At 45.4% G+C, this 20,743-nt stretch overlaps 1 long non-coding RNA gene across 1 annotated transcript in view; it reads right to left on the bottom strand.

The window, feature by feature from the left end:
* LOC146348121 (uncharacterized) overlaps positions 1–20,743 on the bottom strand; it is a 52,249-nt gene that overhangs the window by 19,690 nt on the left and 11,816 nt on the right. The window contains exons 2-4 of the long non-coding RNA XR_014789917.1: positions 17,448–17,689; positions 11,877–11,921; positions 5,711–5,772 (exon numbers count right to left, since the gene is read on the bottom strand). This is a non-coding gene — a long non-coding RNA (uncharacterized LOC146348121). The remainder of the gene's footprint in view (positions 1–5,710; positions 5,773–11,876; positions 11,922–17,447; positions 17,690–20,743) is intronic.

Consider the following 20,743-nt stretch of genomic DNA (forward strand, 5'->3'; position numbering starts at 1 on the left):
CCTTGCTATTCTCTGGAACTTTGCATTCAGTTGGATATATCTTCCCCTTTCCCCCTTGCTTTTCACTTCCCTTCTTTCCTCAGCTACTTGTAAAGCCTCATCAGACAGCCACTTGGCTTTCTTGCATTTCTTTTTCTTTGGGATGGATTTCGTTGCTGCCTCCTGAACAATGTTACAGACTTCTGTCCATAGTTCCTCAGGTACTCTGTCTATCAGGTCTAATCCCTGAAATCTATTCCTCACCTCCACTGTATATTCATAAGGGGTATGATTGAGGTCATACCTGAATGGTTTAGTGGTTTTCCCTACATTCTTCAATTTAAGCTGAAATTTTGCAACAAGCAGCTCATGATCTGAGCCAGTCAGCTCCAGGTCTTGCTTTTACTGACTGTATAGAGCTTCTCCATCTTTGACTGCAAAGGACATAATCAATCTGATTTTGATATTGACCATCTGGTGATGTCCATGTGTAGAGTTGCCTCTTGTGCTGTTGGAAAGGAGTGTTTGCTATGATCAGTGTGTTCTCTTGGCAAAACTCTATTAGCTTTTGTCCGGCTTCATTTTGTACACCAAGGCCATGCCTGCCTGTTATCCTGGTGATTTCTTGACTTCCTACTTTAGCATTTCAATCCCCTATGATGAAGAGGACATCTTTTTTTGGTGTTAGTTCTAGAAGGTGTTGTAGGTCTTCACAGAACCGATCAACCTCAGCTTCTTCGGCATCGGTGGTTGGGGCATAGACTTGAATTACTGTGATGTTGAATGGTTTGCCTTGGATTTGTACTGAGATCATTCTATCATTTTTAAGATTGTACCCCAGTGCTGCTTTTCCCACCCTTTTGTTGACTATGAGTGCTACTCCATTTCTTCTAAGGGATTCTTGCCCACAATAGTAGATATGATGGTCACCTGAATTAAATTCGCCCATGCCTGTCCATTTTAGTTCGTTGATTCCCAAGATGTCGATGTTCAATCTTGCCATCTCATGTTTGACCACCTCTAGCTTACCTTGATTCATTGATCTGACATTCCAGGTTCCTAAACAATATTGTTCTTTACAGCATCAGATTTTCTTTTCACCACCAGACATATCCACAGCTGAGTGTCCTTTCGGCTTTGGCCCAGCTGCTTCACTCTTTCTGGCGCTACTTGGAAATACCCTCTGCTTTTCCCCAGTAGTATATTGGACACCTTCTGACCTGAGGGTCTCATCTTCCAGCGTCATCTCTTTTAGCCTTGTGATACATTCCATGGGGTTTTCTTGGCAAGAATACTGGAGTGGGTTGCCATTTCCTTCTCCAGTGGACCACATTTTGTCAGAACTCTCTGCCATGACCTGTCCATCTTGGGTGGCTCTGCACAGCATAGCTTATGGCTTCACTGAGTTACGCAAGCCCCTTCGCCACAACAAGGCAGTGATCCATGAAGGGGCTGGTATTGAATAGAAATGGCTAAATTGATACTGTTTCTACGTAACATAAAATAAGAGATAAAACCCTTTATCATGAGGAAACATGATCTTTAACTTATTCAGTATTGTATAGGAAGATAAAGTATATTTCTGGTACTTTAGATAATGGGCCTATTTTAGGTATATACAGTATGTGTATGTAATCACCATCAGTATCTGATGGTGTAGTTCCATCAAGGTAACCACTTGTGGAATGGATTTCCCCTTCCCCCCTGCAGCCTACTTCATTCCCCCAAACTCTGCTTCAGAGGATTGGAGGACCCTCCAGAGCAGATTTGAGATGTGGGTGGGGGGCCGCAGGAAGGAGATGGCAGGGAAGTCCCGTCACACAAGCGGAAGTTCTGTTGCATGAGTGGACATCTATGCACATGAGGATTGGATCCAGTCCTTCACGTAGAATTTTTATCTTAGTTGTGTATGTTTAACTTTACTGTAGTGTTATTTTCCAGCAATTTATTGGCTAGGCTTTCCTACCATTTTTGAGCCTTATCTGCCTCACGCGTAACTGGTTTTTCCGGTCTTTGTCTTCATTGCATTTTTGGTCAGCGGTAATGGAATTGATGGGAGTTCAGAATATGACAGTAGGTGCAGAATTCAGCTTTCTGAGAACCTCAGCTTTAATTTTTAAAAAGCAAGTTTTCAGCCCACATGGGTATAAAAATATGCTTGGAAATGGATGGATAATTGTTGCTGAAATCTCAGAAGCAATAGGGACAATTGAATAAGATTCTCAATGGCCAGGGGAGTGGATTCTTGGGGCTTGCCCATCCCATGACTAGTGAAACCAAAATAAATTATAGAAAGTAGCAAACATTTGCAGAATTCAGGATGCTAAATATTGGAATCATGCAAACAAGGTCAATATGCATCATTCATACAGGTTACAGAATTTAGCTGTTTTCACAGAAACAAGATCAACTGGGTGCACCTCTAGATCTCACAAGAGTTTACTAGGTTCTGACATCAACTCACTAGTATGGGAGCCACTACAGGGTAGTGTACCCTCTTTCTATACTGCTCCAATACATTAGAAGCCCCAGGTCATAGAGTAGCCAATGTAATGATTCTTTCCATACCAATGAGGCCTCCAGTTCCTGGTTAGTGAGATGCTCTTGGGGGAAGTAGTTAATCAATGATACTTGGGGCTTCTGGCATTACTGGATTGGTGCAGGATGGAGAATCTCTACAGCACTTTCATGCCATTTCACTTACCAGTTCTAAGATTCAGTTGTAAATTGGTTGCAAGTTGTGACGTTACATGTACATATGTTATGAATTTTAGGTATATATGTGTATTCATGTTACAACTCTGTGTTTTATGATGAGTATATATAGAATGAGAATGGGATGAGTGACAGGAGGAATGGTGTATTATAGGAGATGACTGGCTGAGTGAGTGAAGGTGGGGTGAAGTGTGTGTATAAACAGGTTGCTGTGCTTGTGTGAGTCAGATAGGGATTAGGTGAAAGAGGGTTTAGATCAGATATGGATTAGACAAATAGGGTTTAGAACAGAGATGGGATTTGTGCTGGGTCTGTGAAGAGTTAAATTGAAGAGAGTTTGAAGAGAGAGAGGGAGTGACTTATATTTCTGTGTATGAGAGGATATATATAGATAGAAGCTTTAAAAGTGACTGATTTACTGTTGAACATATTAATGTTATAATTAATAAAGGTTTCTTTGTTTTATAAAATCCTATGCCTTCTGCTCTTGACTACATAAGGGTTAAGTAGTAAAGGGAATAATACAGGTTATTTATTTCATTTAATTTCATTTATTATATTTCTCTACTGCCCCATAGCTGAGCGCTCTCTGGGCGGTTCACAATTTTTTTTTTAAATTAAAGTACATTATACAAAGTACAAAAGCCATTTATGTAAACACATAGAAACAGGACAACACACACAATGGACAACATATATCTAAAATAATTTTAAAAACAATGTTGAAACAACCAGCCAAGGAGAGGTGAGTGTGTCCTCACTGCTCGAGGACAAAGTAAAAAGAGCTGGACTTGAGCCTAAAGGTTCTGGTGGCAGCGTTACTGTGTGTAGGGAAGGTATGGCCTGCGGTGGGAAAGGCCTCAGTGAAGAGGAATTCTCATTGCAAGAGGCAGGAGTGCCACACAAGGGACTTAGAATTAAAATTAATTACCTGACATAACAATTTTATTTTTAGCATAGCTCAAGAAATGAAGGAAGGAGATCTATGAGTCAAAGTCTGAGTATGATGTCAGGGAGTGAGACTTCTTGATCCATGGAAGAGACATCTGTGTCAAATGTAAGGGGTGGAGTCAATGGGCAGAATCTGACAGGATCATTGCACCTCTGCTGATTCTCGTTTGTTGTATGGCTGTGAGAGCTGGACTATAAGGAAGGCTGAGCGCTGAAGAATTGATACTTTCGAACTGTGGTGCTGGAGAAGACTCTTACGAGTCCCCTGGACTGCAAGGAGGTCAAATCAGTCAATCCTAAAGGAAATCAACCCTGACTGCTCAATGGAAGGACAGATACTGAAACTGAAGCTGATTCTTGTACTCCCCGCCAATTCCACTTCTGGAGCAATCTGAAATGAATGGAAATGCTCGTTTCCAGAAGGAGGCAGGTTGGCAGAGCGTGCAGAAGGGAGCTCCGCCAACTGCCTCCTTCCACAAATGAGCAATACCATTTGTTCCAGAGTTTCCTCTAGGAAGCAGTAAATCTCCCTTGCGTAAGCAGTGGGTTCCACTTGCACCACGGAATCAGCAGTACCCACGACTTATGGAAGGGAATTGGCAGGGCAAACAGGAATCAGTGGGGGCATTGGATTCTGCCCTATATCTGCCACCTTGAATGCTCAAATATTTGGTGGTGTGGATGCATAAATGACTGAGCCAATGAAATTAGGTGGCAACTCAGGGCTTAGCCAAGCAACCTATTGCAAGCAGAAGTTATTATTTCTTCTTTTTCTTCTTGGTGGTCGATGTCAATTTATGCCTGGCTTTGCATCTACAAAGGACATATTTGAAGGCAATACCCATATTTTACAAAGTGTTAGTGATGTATTTCTCCTTGCAGTATTCCATCTTTGCCTCCTGGAGATTTTAGCACAGCACCAACATTTTCATATGCATTGGAAAATTTTAAAATAAAATCTACATTGTCCTGCTTCATTTCCCTTCCTACAAATCTTTTGCAATTTGTCACCACAGGACATAATTCCACTTAAAATGAGTGTTTTATCCTGGACCAACCCCTCATCCTTGAACCAGACTTCAAACTAAATTCTATTGCATGGTGCCAAATGCAAAACAAGCATAGCTCCTTGATTGCTTTTGGCTCAAACAGTTGAGAGAAAGAGAGAGAGAAAAGGAGACTGCTGAGCTGTGAAGATACTCCATGCCACGAGGAAAGGAAAGAAAAATACCATTTCCCAGAAGGAACGAAGAGAGCCGAGAAATACTGTGGGAGGTAATAATCACTTATAAACTATGTAAAGAACCTTCCCTGGACAACCATGGGATACCTTATAGGCTTTCATGTACCACTTCATAAATAGTTCCTATGGCCTTCTGAAAGAAAATACGATTACAAATCAAGTCTGACTCCTCATAGTATTTTCCACCAGGAAAACAACAACAACAACCCCTGCAAATAGTAGTTCTCCAGTGTGAAGTGGTACCTGTGATAAGTGGGAGTGAAACAACAATATGCTTATTTGAGTAGTCCATGTTGAGGTATCATGAACATTTGGGGAGGGTTGTAATTCAGTGGCAGAACACATGCAGAAGGTCTCAGGTTCAATCCCTGGCTTTTCCAGGTAGGGCTAGGAAAGAGTCCTGCCTGAAACCCTGGAGAGCCACTGCCAGTCAGTGTTGACAATACAGGGCTAGTTGGGCCACAGGTCTGACTCAGTATAAGGCAGCTTTCTATGTTCCTGCATTGCTAATAACCTTACACAAACTCTCTCTCTCTCTCTCTCTCTTTCTCTCTCTCTGTGATATTATGAAATCAATATTGAATCATAAGAATATCAGGATCGGAATGGTTAAGTAGACCGAAAACCAAGTGACAATAAATTAGTGGAAGATAAGAAAACACACATAGGCAAAGATACTATTATAAGTTCCATGGTTTGAGAAGAGTCAAGGCGTGAAAAGAGCACAGTGTATGTGCATGCATAAATGTCCATATAAAATAAAATATGAGGGACTCCCAAAACACTGTCACAGTGCTCCAAATGGAAGACCCTAAAACTTACCACATGGAAGCTGCTTTTCTCTAGCCTGTTTTGGCAAAATTCCTTAGCCAATAATGTATATTCTAAAATAAAAACACGAGGAAGTAAAATGCCAACATTTCAGTGTAACAGCTCATAGGTACAACAGTCTCTTAGCATGTGTGTCTAGAAGAGTTTGCAATTTTTAATCCCACAGTGCCATCCTAAGCATATTTTATTCAGAAGTTCCACTGAGTTCATCAGTAGGACCAATTCCCTAGTAAGTACTTTCCTAGGAGTAAGCCCCATTGAATAGAGTGGAACCTACCGCTGAGTATACATGCATAAGATAGGATTGCATTGTGAGGTATTGGGGGCAGCGGCAGCAGCCACAACTCCTCCTGGTTCACTCTCCTCGATTGTCGTTCTTTGCAAGTTGCCTAACCGTTTGTCTTCTCCGAGAAGAGCAGCAGTGGTCATGAGTGAGGTAACATAATTTTTGAGAGGGGGATGCAGGCTGAATCTACACATAGCATTTCTCCCGTTATCATACAGTTATCATAACTATTGGTACACATGACACCAGTGGGCACCAATAGTTATGAAAATGGTGTGATAACAGTATAACTGCTATGTGTAGATTCAGCCACAGTACTGGGGAGGGTTAGCCCTCTCCTGCCCAGAAGCCACCCCCCCCCCCCAAATGCCACTCCATGTGCTGCAATTAGTGCCTGTTGGCACCCATGGGGGCTTTTTAAAGCGCTGATTGCAGTGGGGGAGGGGAGATTTTCTGAGGGGGGTTAAAGTGATGGGGAGAGGAGGGCTAGCCTTTCCCTCCCCAACAGCCATTCCCGCCTAATCCCCCCCCACCCTGCAATTAATCTTTTTAAAAGCCTCCATTGGCCCCAGTGGAGGCTTTTGAAATGTTTTAATGCAGTGTGGTCAAAGGAGCAGAGAAACCGTCTTATCAGCCATCAGAGATAAGGCGAGGAAGCTGGTAGGCCCGATGGAGACCTCATGGTTCTTGGAGGTTCCCCATCCCTGACATAAAGAGATTCCTGGGAAAGACTGAAAAATGAGTGCTCTTAAAGTCAACCAATGACATCTATTATTTTCCAACCATAGTTAAATAAATGCCTGCAGTGTATTACCTCCAAGCCCACTTGCTTCTCATAAGCAAACACACAAAGGCAGCTGCTACCCACATACCCTTTTAAAAAGGACCACATGCCAAGAACTTTGTTTCCAAATATGAAAGCAAACATAATGCTATCATCACTGAACAGACATCTGTGAGAGCACTCTCCAACAATCTCCGCTGTGTTTCTTACCAAGTGTTTACTGTGTGCCGCTCTCTCTAAAAACAAAGTTAGAATGTGACCCATGCAAAAGAGTTACAGTGAAGGAAATGGCTGATGAGTGAGATTAGAAATCATTGGCTCTCTAAGTGTGTGTTGGGGGGATGTGGGTGGGTGGGTGGAAAGGCCCAAGGCCTTACCGGATTTTCCCCCTCGTTCAGGCTTCCCCAATCTGGTGCCCTCCAGATGTGTTTGTCTGCAAGTCCCATCAATCCCAGCTAGCAAGGCCATTGGGAGTTGGAGTTCAATTCACCTGGAGGGCACCAGATTGGGGGAGGCTGCCTGGAATAGTCAGGCAGCTCCTAGAGTTACCAATCAAAACACCTGAGGTGGCTATTCCATCTTTCCCTCCTTAACGGATTTTTTTTTTGTGGTAAAAAAAGATGGAAGCAGCTGTGGGCAAACATGGGAGATTTACAAGGAGAAGATGCTGCCATCTGCACCCCTCATAACAGTCCCTGTTGTTTGGCAGGGTGATTGCACAATCTGGAAGCCTCCTCAGTTGTGTCAGTGGTGAGGATGGATGGAAGTGCTTTGCCTCTACAGCTCATCTGCGTAAACTTGTTGTAAGGGCATGCGCTTCTTTATGTTCTTCGCATCTGCTCATACCCAGATCAAGGAGAGCCAATGTGGTGTAGTGGTTAGAATACTAAACTAGTTGAAATTCCCACTGAGTCATGAAGCTCACTAGGTGACGTTGGCCCAGTCACTGACTCTCAGCCTAACCTAAGTTGTTGTAAGGATAAAACGGAGAGGAGGAAGATCATGTACAGCGCCTTGGGCTCCTTGGAGGAAAAGGAGGGATACAAATGTAACTTAGAAATAAGGACAAGAATGTGTGTTACCAAACACTAATGTGTCCCAGTCACGACATGCATGAAGTACCAAACTTTGGGGGCCCTTGAAAAACAGCCTATAATTTAAATATAAATAATATAAATGCAATACTTTGGAATACCAGCTTCCACTATAGTGTGCATCCATGATAAAAGGGAAAAAAGCAAACCAGAGAAAAGCAAAGGAACTGCCTCGTAGAACCAGAGAGAAAATTAAGTGGAAGCAATGTTTTCAAGTGGCACTAAACCCTGGCTTACTTATCACCACTGTGAATAATGTGGCAAGATGTTGAGAGTGAACACTGTGTAAACATCTACCCATTACTTACCCATGCTATTTATTACAATTATTATTATTATTATTATTATTATTATTATTATTAAACATTTATATCCCACCTTTTTCCTCCTTAAGGAACCCAAGGCAGTATACATAATCCTTCTCCTCTCCATTTTATCCTCACAACAACATCCCTGTGAGATAGGTTGGGCTGAGTGTCTGTGACTGGTCCAAAGTCACTCAGTGAGCTTCCATGGCCAAGTGGGGACTAGAACCTGGATCCCCCGACTCCCACTGTAGCCGTTACGTACACTATGCCATTCCATATGCCCATATGCCTTGCTTCGCCCCCTTGATTATTTGGGTTGCCCTTTTCTGCACCCTTTCCAACTCTACAATATCCTTCTTTGAGGTACGGTGACCAGAACTGTATTTATTTTATTTTATTACATTTATATCCTGCCTGTTTTCCTCCTTAAGGAACCCAAGATGGCATACATAATTCTCCTCCTCCTCCTCCTCCTCCTCCTCCTCCTCCTCCTCCTCCTCCTCCTCCTCCACTTTATCCTCACTACAACAACCCTGTGAGGGTAGGTTGGGCTGAGTGTCTGTGACTGGCCCAGAGTCACCCAGTGAGCTTCCATGGCCAAGTGGGGACTCGAACCTGGATCTTCCGACTCCCAGTCCAGCATTGTACCCACTACACACACTATGCCATCCATATGCCATGCCCCAAATTCCATTGGCCTGCAGATCAGATATTGAAAAGAACCTCTTAACAATTTTGACACATCTATTCATTTATCAGTGGGCATGGAGCTAGGAAACATGGCAGAGAAATAATAGCAGCCCTGTTCAGACATACATGCCACCACCCCAGTAGTTACTGATGCATGCTAGAAGACTGGGCTAAGATCCATGAGGAACAATGGAAGGATATAATAAAGCGGTGCCAAGCCAATAAAGTTCTTGTAGATACCATGTGTTTATTCCATTCTGCCAGCTCAACTGATCTAACATCCAGATGCTTTCAATATGCATTGACTGAACAGGGCAGGATTAAATATAGTCGCAATGTATACAAAGCAAGAAAGGCAGCTTTCTGGAAATTACAGCAGTTATGCAGCTACTATGGCTACCAAACTGATTTCTGGGAGAGAGAGAAGAAGAAGAAGAATTCTCATATTTCTTTCCAGAAAGTCTTTTCTCCAAAAAGAACCCTTTTTATTCAGCTGTTTAGCAGTAATATCCTGATTTCTAATGGAAAGTTGTAGAATTACATGGATCTGTGACTAGAACCTCTTCCTCTGGGAAACTGAGCTTCCCCAGGGTACCATGGACAGAGAGACTGGGTTTGGATGAGAACAGGGGTAAAATAAGCCATTAGGTCACACATACCCACATGTGTGACCAGCATTTGCATAATTACCTGCAATGCATGTACCTGTTGCTATGTAATCCTATTCCTAACCCCGTGTGTGGCACAGCAGGGGTGGCTTTGTACCTACCTTACAACTCATGATGTGCAGTAGGGGTTGCGGGGTGGGTATGAAGCTACTCTGTCGCACCATGCACCAGGTTCAGATGACACAGCAACCCCCCACTGCATTGTGGGTAATCATGCAAATGCTGGTCATGCCTGCGGCATGTATGGGGGTGCGGGGAGAAGCCACGATGACCTGTTGTACACACACACACACACACACACACCGGATTGTGTGAACCCAAACAGAGTTTAGACCTACAACTTTAAGGGCCAGTTTAAATATTACGGCTGCTATGTGGAGTCCTCTGCGTCATCACTCCATGGTAGGGGTGTCAGAGAATTTCTCGCCGAAACTTCGGGGGGCCGAGTGCCAACGTATTCGGCCCCCCGAAGTAGTTTCGGGGAGAAATTCTCCCCCCCGCCCCCCGCCCCCCCCCCCGGGATGGGACTTACCTTTCCCGAATGTCGCTCCCGGTGGCGGGTCGCAGCGGCGGTTCGGCAGGGCTTTGACAGGGGCGGGGGCGGCAGCCGGTCTTTCGACTGGCTGCCGCCGCCGCCATTCCAAGAAAAGTAAAAAAAAAAAAACGCCCCCGTGATAGGATACGTGATGATTAACGTGGCCTGTCATGGCTAGATCTGCAAAGTCAGCCGTGATAGGCTACGTAAATCGTTACGTAGCCTATCACGGGGCGTTTTTGTTTTTTGTTTTACTTTTCTGTTGAAGTTCGCGGCTGGGGAGATGGGGCGCTTCTCCCTGGCCTGAATTTCGGCCGGGGGCGAGGCGGGAAGCCTCCCCCCCGGCCTGAATTTCAGCTGGGCGAGGCGGGAAGACACCCCCCGCTCGCATGAACTTCGGGGGGAGAAGCGAAGCGCCTCCCTCCCACCGCGAAAAAAGCTGCAGGACAAGGTAAGTCCCTTTCGTACTTCCCTACTCCATGGCATGGCCCTTGCCAGTCTCATTTCCACTGAAAACAGACTATTGGACTTTGCACCAATGCAGCAACTGTACCATTTTCTCATAGGGTGTCACTTAGGCATCACCAAAAAGAGAACAAAAGAGGACACACATTTGCATAATATTTGCATACGCTAATTTATATTTATAGATATAAATTTAGAAAAAAAGGAATACCGTCTCCTAAATAGAAATGCAGTATATCTGACCATAGTGGAGAAGATTGTGACTGAGTTGTGCCTACTCAACTACTCAACAGTGTCCAGGTGTTCACTGTTGATGGGCAACTTCAAGGCCCCTTTCGCTCCCTCCCTTCTTATTCTCCTTTATCTTAGAACAGGCTTTGGACTGAGTAGCCCTTCAAATAGAGGAGGCCTTCAAACAGAAGACTGTCCTTTGTAAAGTAGGGCAAATGTTCACCCTCTGGATTCCCCAAGGGATGGTCATTTTAGAAAACTAGAGAGGTATAATGGTGTACATCGATACCTGGCATTCTTGGGCAGATGACAGGGCCCAAGTGCCCTGCCAGGGTCCACTGGCCCTGATGCTGGGCCCACTAACGCACCTGCCCACTCACCCAGGTATGGGCTTATCTGACAACAGTGCCTGAGTCTGGGAACCAGAGACAGCATCACTTCAGGGCACTGTGGGAAATTTAAATGGATGGTGGCTTCCTAGCCTCAGCTGCTGCAGCCAAGTAAGCCAGTGACAGTGAAGCAGGAACTTTTCTACACGAGGATGGTAATTGGCTGATAATGGGCTATAGCTACTTTCAGTTTCATTGCAGAACTGAGATCTGAGCACTACATGAAGAGTGTTTCCTTTCCTGCTTTTCTGCTACATGACCTCTGATGGTGCTGTGGTATAGTGGAATAGTGCAACTAGACAAGTGAAAAAATGCTTTCTTTTGCTTTCATTATTAAATGCCGCATTTTTCCTGCTCTAAAAAACCTCGCCAAAAATGCTCGTTAGACACATAAGCAAAACGGGAGGGTCACGAGATTGTTTAAAGAACCCATAAACAACTGTGAGTAGGGAATGATGAGTGCACAATAAATGCCTCATGTAGAAAGGCCCCAGGTGGGCACGGGAGTGGGCAGGGGACCCATTGCATCAGAGGGGGCCCATCAGAGGGGGCTTTGCTGGGCGCTCCCTTTAACCTCTTACACCAACCTGGCCTTGGTATAATTCAAGAGCTGTCAAACAGGGCAGGGAAATTTCTGTGTTTAGATGCAAATAACCTCATTTTGAGGAGCAGAGCACACCACAATCATTTGCAGGGGCACTGCATACCTCTTATCCTCTGTTTGCAGTATTTCTCCAAAGCACACAGTGTCCCTGAAAGGAAGAAAAAAAAAGATGTTAAAACAAACAAACAAACAAAAAAACCAAATCTCTTGGAAGCTGAGGAATTTGGAACTTCTGGGTGGGTTGCAATTCTGTGGAGGGAAAGATATTTCAATTCCTTTCAATCCACACCAAGTGGGAAGGATGTTGGACGTTTATGTGAACCAGCTGGCATCAGTTTCGAATATTTGTTGTTGTTCATATGAATTTAAGTATGAAACAAGGACTGTATAATGCTGCATAAATAAACACAGGCATGCTAATCTTTCAGTCGGGAGGGCTGGATCCTTTTATTCACACTTCTAACCACAGACTTGTGCGGAGCTTGCCAGAGTGGGAATAAATATGATCTGACAACCCTCTACCCAAGGGAGCCCCTTTCTTCTCTCTCGGCCACCATGGCGAAACAGCACCATGGCCAAACACTGATAGGTAAGGTAGGCCACACATGCTTTCAATGCACCAAAAAGAAAAGAAAAAAGCCAAGACAGGATGCAACTTGAGAGATTGTTGAATGCAGGCAAAAATGAAACCTGGACTGGTTGTTGCTCTTTTTAGTGGGAGGCATTGGGGAAAGCAAACTGGTTGCACTGAGCAGGACTATCTGGACAGTGGGGAAATTTACTCCTTTGCCTTGACTATTCCCCCCACCCCTCAGCTCCCAATTTGAATACCACCACCACAAGGACTAATAAATGGAACATTAGCTCAGCTTCATATTCTGTCCAAAGTTCATTTTAGGAACCTGATGTCACTCACTGCTAGCAGATCATACCTCTTATTTTGTTGTTCCTAAGATTTGTACCCCAAAAAGGTGTTAATACATATGCTATCATATGTGGATCAGGTCAGCTTTTGAGGAGAAAAAAAGAATAAGAAGGAGGGTGATGCAGAGAGAAGCAGGGCTGGCTTTAGGGGTGGGAGAGCTGGGCAGTCACGCAAGGCACCAAGCTGAGGGGGGACCAAACTTACCTGAAGGGGGCACCAAGCTGAGCTCAGTGGCTGTGTTTTCATAGAATCATAGAATCATAGAATAGTAGGGTTGGAAGGGGCCTACAAGGCCATCGAGTCCAACCCCCTGCTCAATGCAGGAATCCAAGTCAGAGCATCCCTGACAAATGGCTGTCCAGCCTCGTCTTAAAGGCCTCCAGTGTGGGAGAGCCCACCACCTCCCCAGGTAATTGGTTCCATTGCCGTATTGCTCTGACACTCAGGAAGTTTTTCCTGATGTTCAGCCGGAATCTGGCTTCCTGTAACTTGAGCCCATTATTCCGTGTCCTGCACTCTGGGATGATCAAGAGGAGATCCTGGCCTTCTTCTCTGTGACAACCTTTCAAGTACTTGAAGAGTGCTATCATATCTCCCCTCAGTCTTCTCTTCTCAAGGCTAAACATGCCCAGTTCTTTCAGTCTCTCTTCATAGGGCTTTGTTTCCAGTCCCCTGATCATCTTTGTTGCCCTCCTTTGAACCCTCTCCAGCTTGTCTGCATCCTTCTTAAAGTGTGGTGCCCAGAACTGGACACAGTACTCCAGATGAGGCCTTACCAGTGCTGAGTAGAGGGGAACTAGTACTTCCCGGGATTTGGAAGCGATGCTTCTATTAATGCAGCCCAAAATAGCATTTGCCTTTTTTGCAGCCACATCACATTGTTGGCTCATATTCAGCTTGTGATCGACGACAATTCCAAGATCCTTCTCGCTCGTAGTGTGGTTGAGCCACGTATCCCCCATCTTGTAACTGTGCATTTGGTTTCTTTTTCCTAGGTGCAGAACTTGGCATTTGTCCCTATTAAATGCCATTCTGTTGTTTTCTGCCCAGCACTCCAGTCTATCCAGATCACTTTGAATTTTGTTTCTGTCTTCCAAAGTATTAGCTATCCCTCCCAATTTTGTGTCATCTGCAAATTTGATCAGCATTCCCTGCACCTCCTCCTCCCAGTCATTAATAAAAATGTTGAAGAGCACTGGGCCCAGGACTGAGCCCTGCGGTACCCCACTCGTTACCTCTCCCCAGCTTGAGAAGGTCCCATTGATAAGCACTCTCTGAGTCCGATTCTGTAGCCAACTGTGGATCCACCGGATCGTTGTTTCATCTAGCCCACTTTGAGCTAGTTTGCTCATCAGGATATCATGGGGCACTTTGTCGAAAGCTTTGCTGAAGTCGAGGTATATGATGTCTACAGCATTCCCACGGTCTACAAGGGAGGTGACTTGATCAAAAAAAGAGATCAGATTTGTCTGGCAGGACTTGTTTTTGACAAATCCATGTTGGCTTCGAGTAATCACGGCATTGATGTCAAGGTGCTTCCAGATGGATTGCTTTATGATCTGCTCCAGAATTTTCCCAGGGATTGATGTCAGACTGACTGGTCTGTAGTTCCCAGGTTCCTCCTTTTTACCCTTTTTGAAGATAGGGACAACGTTAGCCCTCCTCCAGTCATCTGGCACTTCCCCGGTCCTCCATGATTTCTCAAAGAGAATAGACAGCGGTTCTGAGAGTTCTTCTGCCAGTTCCTTTATTACTCTAGGATGCAGTTCATCTGGCCCTGGAGATTTGAACTCATTCAAAGCAATGAGGTGTTCCTTGACCATATGCCTGTCGATCTCAAGCTGCAATCCTGCCCCTTCAGCCTGTACTTCGCCTTTGCCAGGGGGGTCATAGACCCTCTTTTGGGAGAAGACTGAGCCAAAGTAGGAATTGAGGACCTCTGCCTTTTCTTTGTCATCTGTTATCATTTTGCCATCCTTATTTAATAGCTGAACAACCATTTCTTTCCTCTGCCTTTTACTATGCACGTAGCTGAAGAAAGCCTTTTTGTTGTTTTTAGCATCCCTCGCTAACCTCACCTCGTTCTCCGCTTTAGCCTTCCTGACGCCATCCCTGCAATTCTGTGCTACCTGCCTGTACTCTTCCTTTGTTACTTGGCCTTCTTTCCACTTCCTATATGTGTCCTTTTTTGTTTTCAGGTCATCCCTAAGCTTTTTGTGAAGCCACATTTGCTTCTTCTGTTGTCTTCCACCTTTTCTTCTTGTTGGAATTGTTTGTGATTGTGCCTTGAGAATTTCCTTTTTTAAAAGTTCCCACCCATCTTGGACTCCTTTTCTCGCTAGCATTGTTTGCCATGGGACCTTACTGATCATTGTTCTGAGTTTATTAAAATCAGCTTTCCTAAAATCCAGGGTATGCGTTTGAGTACACTCGGCTTTTGCTTCCCTTAGAACCAAGAACTCAAGTACAACATGGTCGCTTTCCCCCAGAGTTCCTGTAACTGCTACTTTATCCACTAAGTCATCTCTGTTGGTTAGGATCAAGTCAAGGATAGCCGATCCTCTAGTTCCTTCCTCTACTTTCTGTAGGAGGAAGTGATCCGCCACACAAGTCAGGAATTTCCTGGAGGGGCCATGTTTTGCAGAATTTGTCTCCCAACAAATATCGGGGAAAGTGAAGTCCCCCATTACTACTACATCATGCTTCCTTAAAACATTGGCTATTTGCTTTTCAAAAGTTTCATCCTTGGCTTCTCCTTGATTGGGTGGCCGGTAGTAGACTCCGACCACCAGGTTCCTTTTATTCTTTGCTCCATTTATTTCAACCCAGATGCTCTCGATGGGGCTACCAAGCTCCTCCTCCTGTATTTCTGTGCAGAGATATGTATTTTTCACATACAGTGCAACCCCGCCTCCCTTTCTGTTCCTCCTGTTCTTTTTGAACAAGTTATATCCTTCAACTGCTGTATTCCAGTCATGAGAGTCATCCCACCAAGTCTCAGTTATACCTATCAAGTCATAATTTCCCTCCTGTATTAAGAGTTCAAGTTCGTTCTGTTTGTTTCCCATACTCTGGGCATTAGTATATAGACATCGAAGACCATGTGCTTCATAGTCTGGCTTTCTTCCTACATGTGTCTGAAGACTATTATTGGGCGCTATCAGCGCTGTTCTCTCCATTGCAGTGCATGCGCCTACGTCCATTGTTACCCCCAACATTACATCTCCCTTCCCCGTAGGATTCAGTTTCAAGCCCTCCTGATGAAGTTCTTCATGCTGTGGCCAAACACATTCTTCCCAGCCTTTGTGAGGTGCAACCCATCCCTAGCCAACAGCCCATCTTCCAGGAAGTATAGCCCGTGGTCCCAGAATCCAAATCTCTCTCGTCGGCACCACCTTTGTAGCCAGTCATTCACCCGGAGTATTTTTCGTTCCCTTTCTATCCCTCTTCTAACTACTGGAAGGATGGATGAGAAAACTATCTGGGCCCCAAAGTTCTTGAGTTTCCTTCCCAAAGCTTCAAAGTCTGACGTGATCTCTTTGTAGCTCCGCTTGGCGCTATCATTTGTTCCCACATGGATGAGAAGAAAGGGATACCTGTCAGTGGGCTTTATGAGTGCAGGTAACCTTTCAGTCACGTCTCTAATCTGTCCTCCCGGGAGACAACATACCTGGCGAGTCCACGGGTCTTCGCGACATACTTGGGTCTCGATCCCACGCAGCAAGGAGTCTCCCACTACTACCACTCTTCTCTTCTTCTTCTTGTAGGCCTGGGTTTCATCGCCTCTGTTTGACTGACCTTCAGCCTCTTGCTCACTCTCATGCAGGTTCCCCTGTGATTCTTCCTCTGCAGGCTGTCCTCCAGTCTCATCTGCAAGTACCTGGAATCGGTTCCACAGCTCCACCGCTTCCACTGGTGCAGAGTGGCGTCTAGTTCTTCTTCTCCTAACTGTCACCGTTTTCCAAGGAGTATCCTCTACTCCATTTTTCTTCTCCTCAGCATTTCCCACTTCTGCCTCATCTTGCTGTTGCTCTTCAAGCTTCTGGTCTGCCCTTTGCTGCTGTAGTTCCCCCATTCTGTCCAAGAACTCTTCGTGTTCTCTTATTCCCCGGAGGGTCGACAGTCGCCGCTCCAGTCCACTTACTTTTTCCTCCAGCAGCGTGATCAACTTGCACTTGTTGCAGGTGTAGGCCATGTTGTTCTCAGGCAAGAAAACAAACATGGCACACACCTTGCAGGTCACCACCACTGGAGAGTCTTGTCCTTCCATAGCCCCGTTTCCCTTTTTGTGTCTAGCTTTGTGATTGTTCTAGACTAGCCTGTGCCTGCTCCTCTACTCAGTAGAGGTTAAAAGCAGAGTCCCACTGGTGTGGAAGTGTGTGTTACAAGACAAATAAATGGGAAAAAGTTAGTTAAAAAAAAAAATGTTAGGGGCCTCCCCCTTGACCTCCCCTGCCGAACTCCCCTGGCCAACTCCTGTTTGCTCCCCCTGTCTGCTCGCTCCGTTCGCTCGCTCTCTGGGAGCTTGCCTGCTTCTGTAGTCCCTGGACCAGCTGGAGCAGCTTGCTCTGCTCTGCTCTGCTCAGCTGGGAGGCGGGAAACAGACTGAAGCTTCCCGCCCAGTCAGCTGCTGGGAGTACTCAGGCCACACCCCTCCAATTCAGTTGGAGCTCTCAGAAGCTCCTGGTGAGCTCACAGCCAGTCAGAAGGATAAAGGGCAGCGCCCTGGGCTTCCTGCAACCCACTTACCTCTTAGCCTCTGTCTCCTCTGTCTCCTTTGTCTCTTCAACCACTGCAACTCCCCTGGCCAACTCCTGTTTGCTCCCCCTGTTCGCTCGCTCTGTTCGCTCGCTCTCTGGGAGCTTGCTTGCTTCTGTAGTCCCTGGACCAGCTGGAGCAGCTTGCTCTGCTCTGCTCTGCTCAGCTGGGAGGCGGGAAACAGACTTGAATGCAGTCTTGAATGCAGTTTTGAACGTACTGTCTGCAGTGAGCTAGGGTGGCAAAAAGCAAGTGGTCTGTAACCTTTCTTTCAAGATTCTAAAGGTTGTTTGGGTCCTAGCTACAAAAAAAATGATCTTCCTTCAATTGGCTGTAAAGTATATTTCTTTTTCAATTTCCACTTTGATGTCATTTGTGCTAGTTACATATCAGTGGAGCAAAGCTTTACTTTGAGGCAATGTTACCAAGCACGTAGCACTTCAAATACTGTAAACTCTATAAGCACCATATAAATAATAATAAAATAAAGCCATAAGCGATAAGTGGTCAGCTGGATACCTTTTTTGTTTATAACTTTTCTTTATTATTTTTAAAGATAAAAATAATGGATATTCTAAAATAAAGAATGCTTACCAAAAGATAGGAACTGCTATAAAACAAAACAAAATTATAAGTCAAACTTATAATAGTTCTGCTGTGTTTCATAGGTCACTGCCACTGCTCAGAATGTGGCTTTTTGAACTTCGGCTTGTGCAAACTGTAGCCCAGTGGCTGGGAGATCAAGGTTTTGAGCAATGTCATTCTCAGTGGACATTACACCTGGACCAGGCCCCATAAATCCCCTGGGTGGCCCTGCAAAACTGACTATGGGTGGATGAGGGGCATCAAAGGCACTCCTCACCCAGGGTACTATTTATCCTAGGGCCAGCCCTGGAGAGAAGAAGAAAAAAGATAATAGTAGTGTTTTAGTTAAGTGACTGGTTCATTCAAGGCCATCCAGGAATCTTGATCACCCAAGACTAGAGTGATCACTTATGAATCACCAAAAAGGAGTGTGTGCATCTCTCAAAAAGAGGATAAAGGAGGACACCAATCTGCCTAAATTTTGCATATGCTAATTTATAAAACAAGATGCAAATTTAGAAATAATTATTATAATTTTATTATAATTTAATAGAAATACAGCAGCTCCCCATAAAAGACTGTGACCAGGTGACATCTCTTCCTGCCTGTTCAGTCTGCTCTTGACGCATTAACTGTTGATGGGCAACAGTTCTTATGATTTTTTATCTTTAAGCCATACAGAGGATGCCTTCAAACAGAGGACTTTCCTCTGTAAAAGAGGACACATGGCCACCAGAAGATCAATACTCAAGCAATGCATTGGCTCTCACTAAAGAAGTAAGTGTATTTCTCAGGCCATTTACAGCATGATTTCACATGAAAGCTTGTGGTACTGATTCTGGTAGAAATGGGATTTGATGTTTGAGAATGTGTTCAAGCCTTTCAAGTAGGGCTGTGCACCACTTCGGTTCAAAGCCCGAATAACGAGTCGAAGCAGGCTGCTTGAAGCGGGGCTGAGCAGAATAGCAACAAGGCATCCCAAAGCGAAGCAGCTTGTATACGAAGTGCCTCATCTGACTCGGTGATTCGTTCTGAGCAACCCAGAGAGCCTGGAGCCAAAGTATCAACTTGAGAAAGTTCAGCAAGGGGGTGAGGGGGAGTGAGGGGGGATGGAGGGAAGGAGGGAGCTTTGGCCAATGGAAACTCTAGTTGCCAAATCAGGGTTGAACGTAACCCAGCAATCTCCAATCAGTGACAGTGGTGGAGAGGGTGGGGGAGACTGAATAACTGGAGAAAAATGGCTGCATTTCAGAGACAGAGATCACTGTGGTGGTGTTACTTAGGGATGAGAGAACCCACTCCCCTCCAGGTCCTGTGGACACCCCCCCCCAGCCCCTGTTCCACTCACCGGTCCCTCTGCCTCTGCGGCAATCACCATGTTTTTTAAAAACATGGCAATTGGAAATATATGTGCACATAGACTTATATGCAAAAAAGCATGAATCTTGAATATATGGGTGATTCACAGCACTTTTTTGCGTATTTGCAAAAAGCACTGTGAATCGCCCAGGCTGGAGGAGGAGGAGGTGCGTCACACGCCCCTCACTGCTAGCGAGGTGTTTCCTCCTCATGAACAGGAGACAGCCAGTGGGGGGGGGCATGTACAGCACCTCCTCCTCCTCCCTGGTCAGCTGCCAAGGACATTCGACCAGCAGCGCGGCACAAGGCCCCACTGCTCACTATACTCTCCTCCTTATGAACAGGAGATGGCTAGCAGTCCTTGGGAGTGTTTCCACCCCCTCAACTGACAAGAGTCCCCCTCAACTGACAAGATTTATCCCCTCAACTGACAAGGCACAGTGCGATCTTGAGGCTCCGATTCTCCTTTGTTTGGTTTATTGCCTAAGGAAGAAACTTCAACCCTTCGTTATAGAGATCCTGTGGGTTAAAATGGGAGCTGGTTTCCGTCTTTGTGTTTACTGCTCTCTTTCCCACAACGAACCCATTAGTGTCTCCTCAGAAGTAATTCCCATTGTGTCAATGTGGCTTGCCCTCTTAATGCCCACAGAATTTACAGAGATCCCCCTCAATTGACATGGCACAGCTTAAAGCCCAAATTCCCTAAGTGTAAAGCACAATCTCAAGACTCCAATTCTCCGTTGGTTTATTCCATTAGGAATAAACTAGGAGTGCACGAAAGCCACTTACCTGGTCTCGCAGCTTGTTCGCGGTGGGGGGGAGGCGCTTCGCTGCTCCCCCCGAAGTTCAGGCCGGGGGGGGGAGGCTTCCTGCCTCGCCTGGCCGAAATTCAGGCCAGGGGGGAGGCTTCCCGCCTCGCCCGGCTGAAATTCAGGCCGGGGAGGAGGCGCCTCGCCCGGCCGCGAAATAAAAAGTTTTTTTTAAAAAAACACCCCCGTGATAGGCTACGTGACGATTAACATAGCCTATCACGGCTAGATCTGCAAAGTCAGCCGTGATAGGCTACGTTAATCGTCACGTAGCCTATCACGGGTGACTTAAAAAAAAAAAAAAGCACGTATGCAAATGGCGGCCCCCACAGGGAGCCGCCATTCGCATTCCTTATTTGGTCGCTGTAGTCTACGTAAATCTTTACGTAGACTACGGCGAAAATAAGCGCAACGCAAATAGCGTTGCCCTTATTTTTGCCATAGTCTACGTAATCTTTACGTAGACTACAGCGACCAAATAAGGAACATGAATGGCGGCTCCCTATGTGGGCCGCCATTAGCCGTACGCTTTTT

Source organism: Heloderma suspectum, chromosome 4, assembly GCF_057233095.1.
Source record: "Heloderma suspectum isolate Gila_16-S chromosome 4, 16-S_ref, whole genome shotgun sequence".
Lineage (NCBI taxonomy): Eukaryota > Metazoa > Chordata > Lepidosauria > Squamata > Helodermatidae > Heloderma > Heloderma suspectum.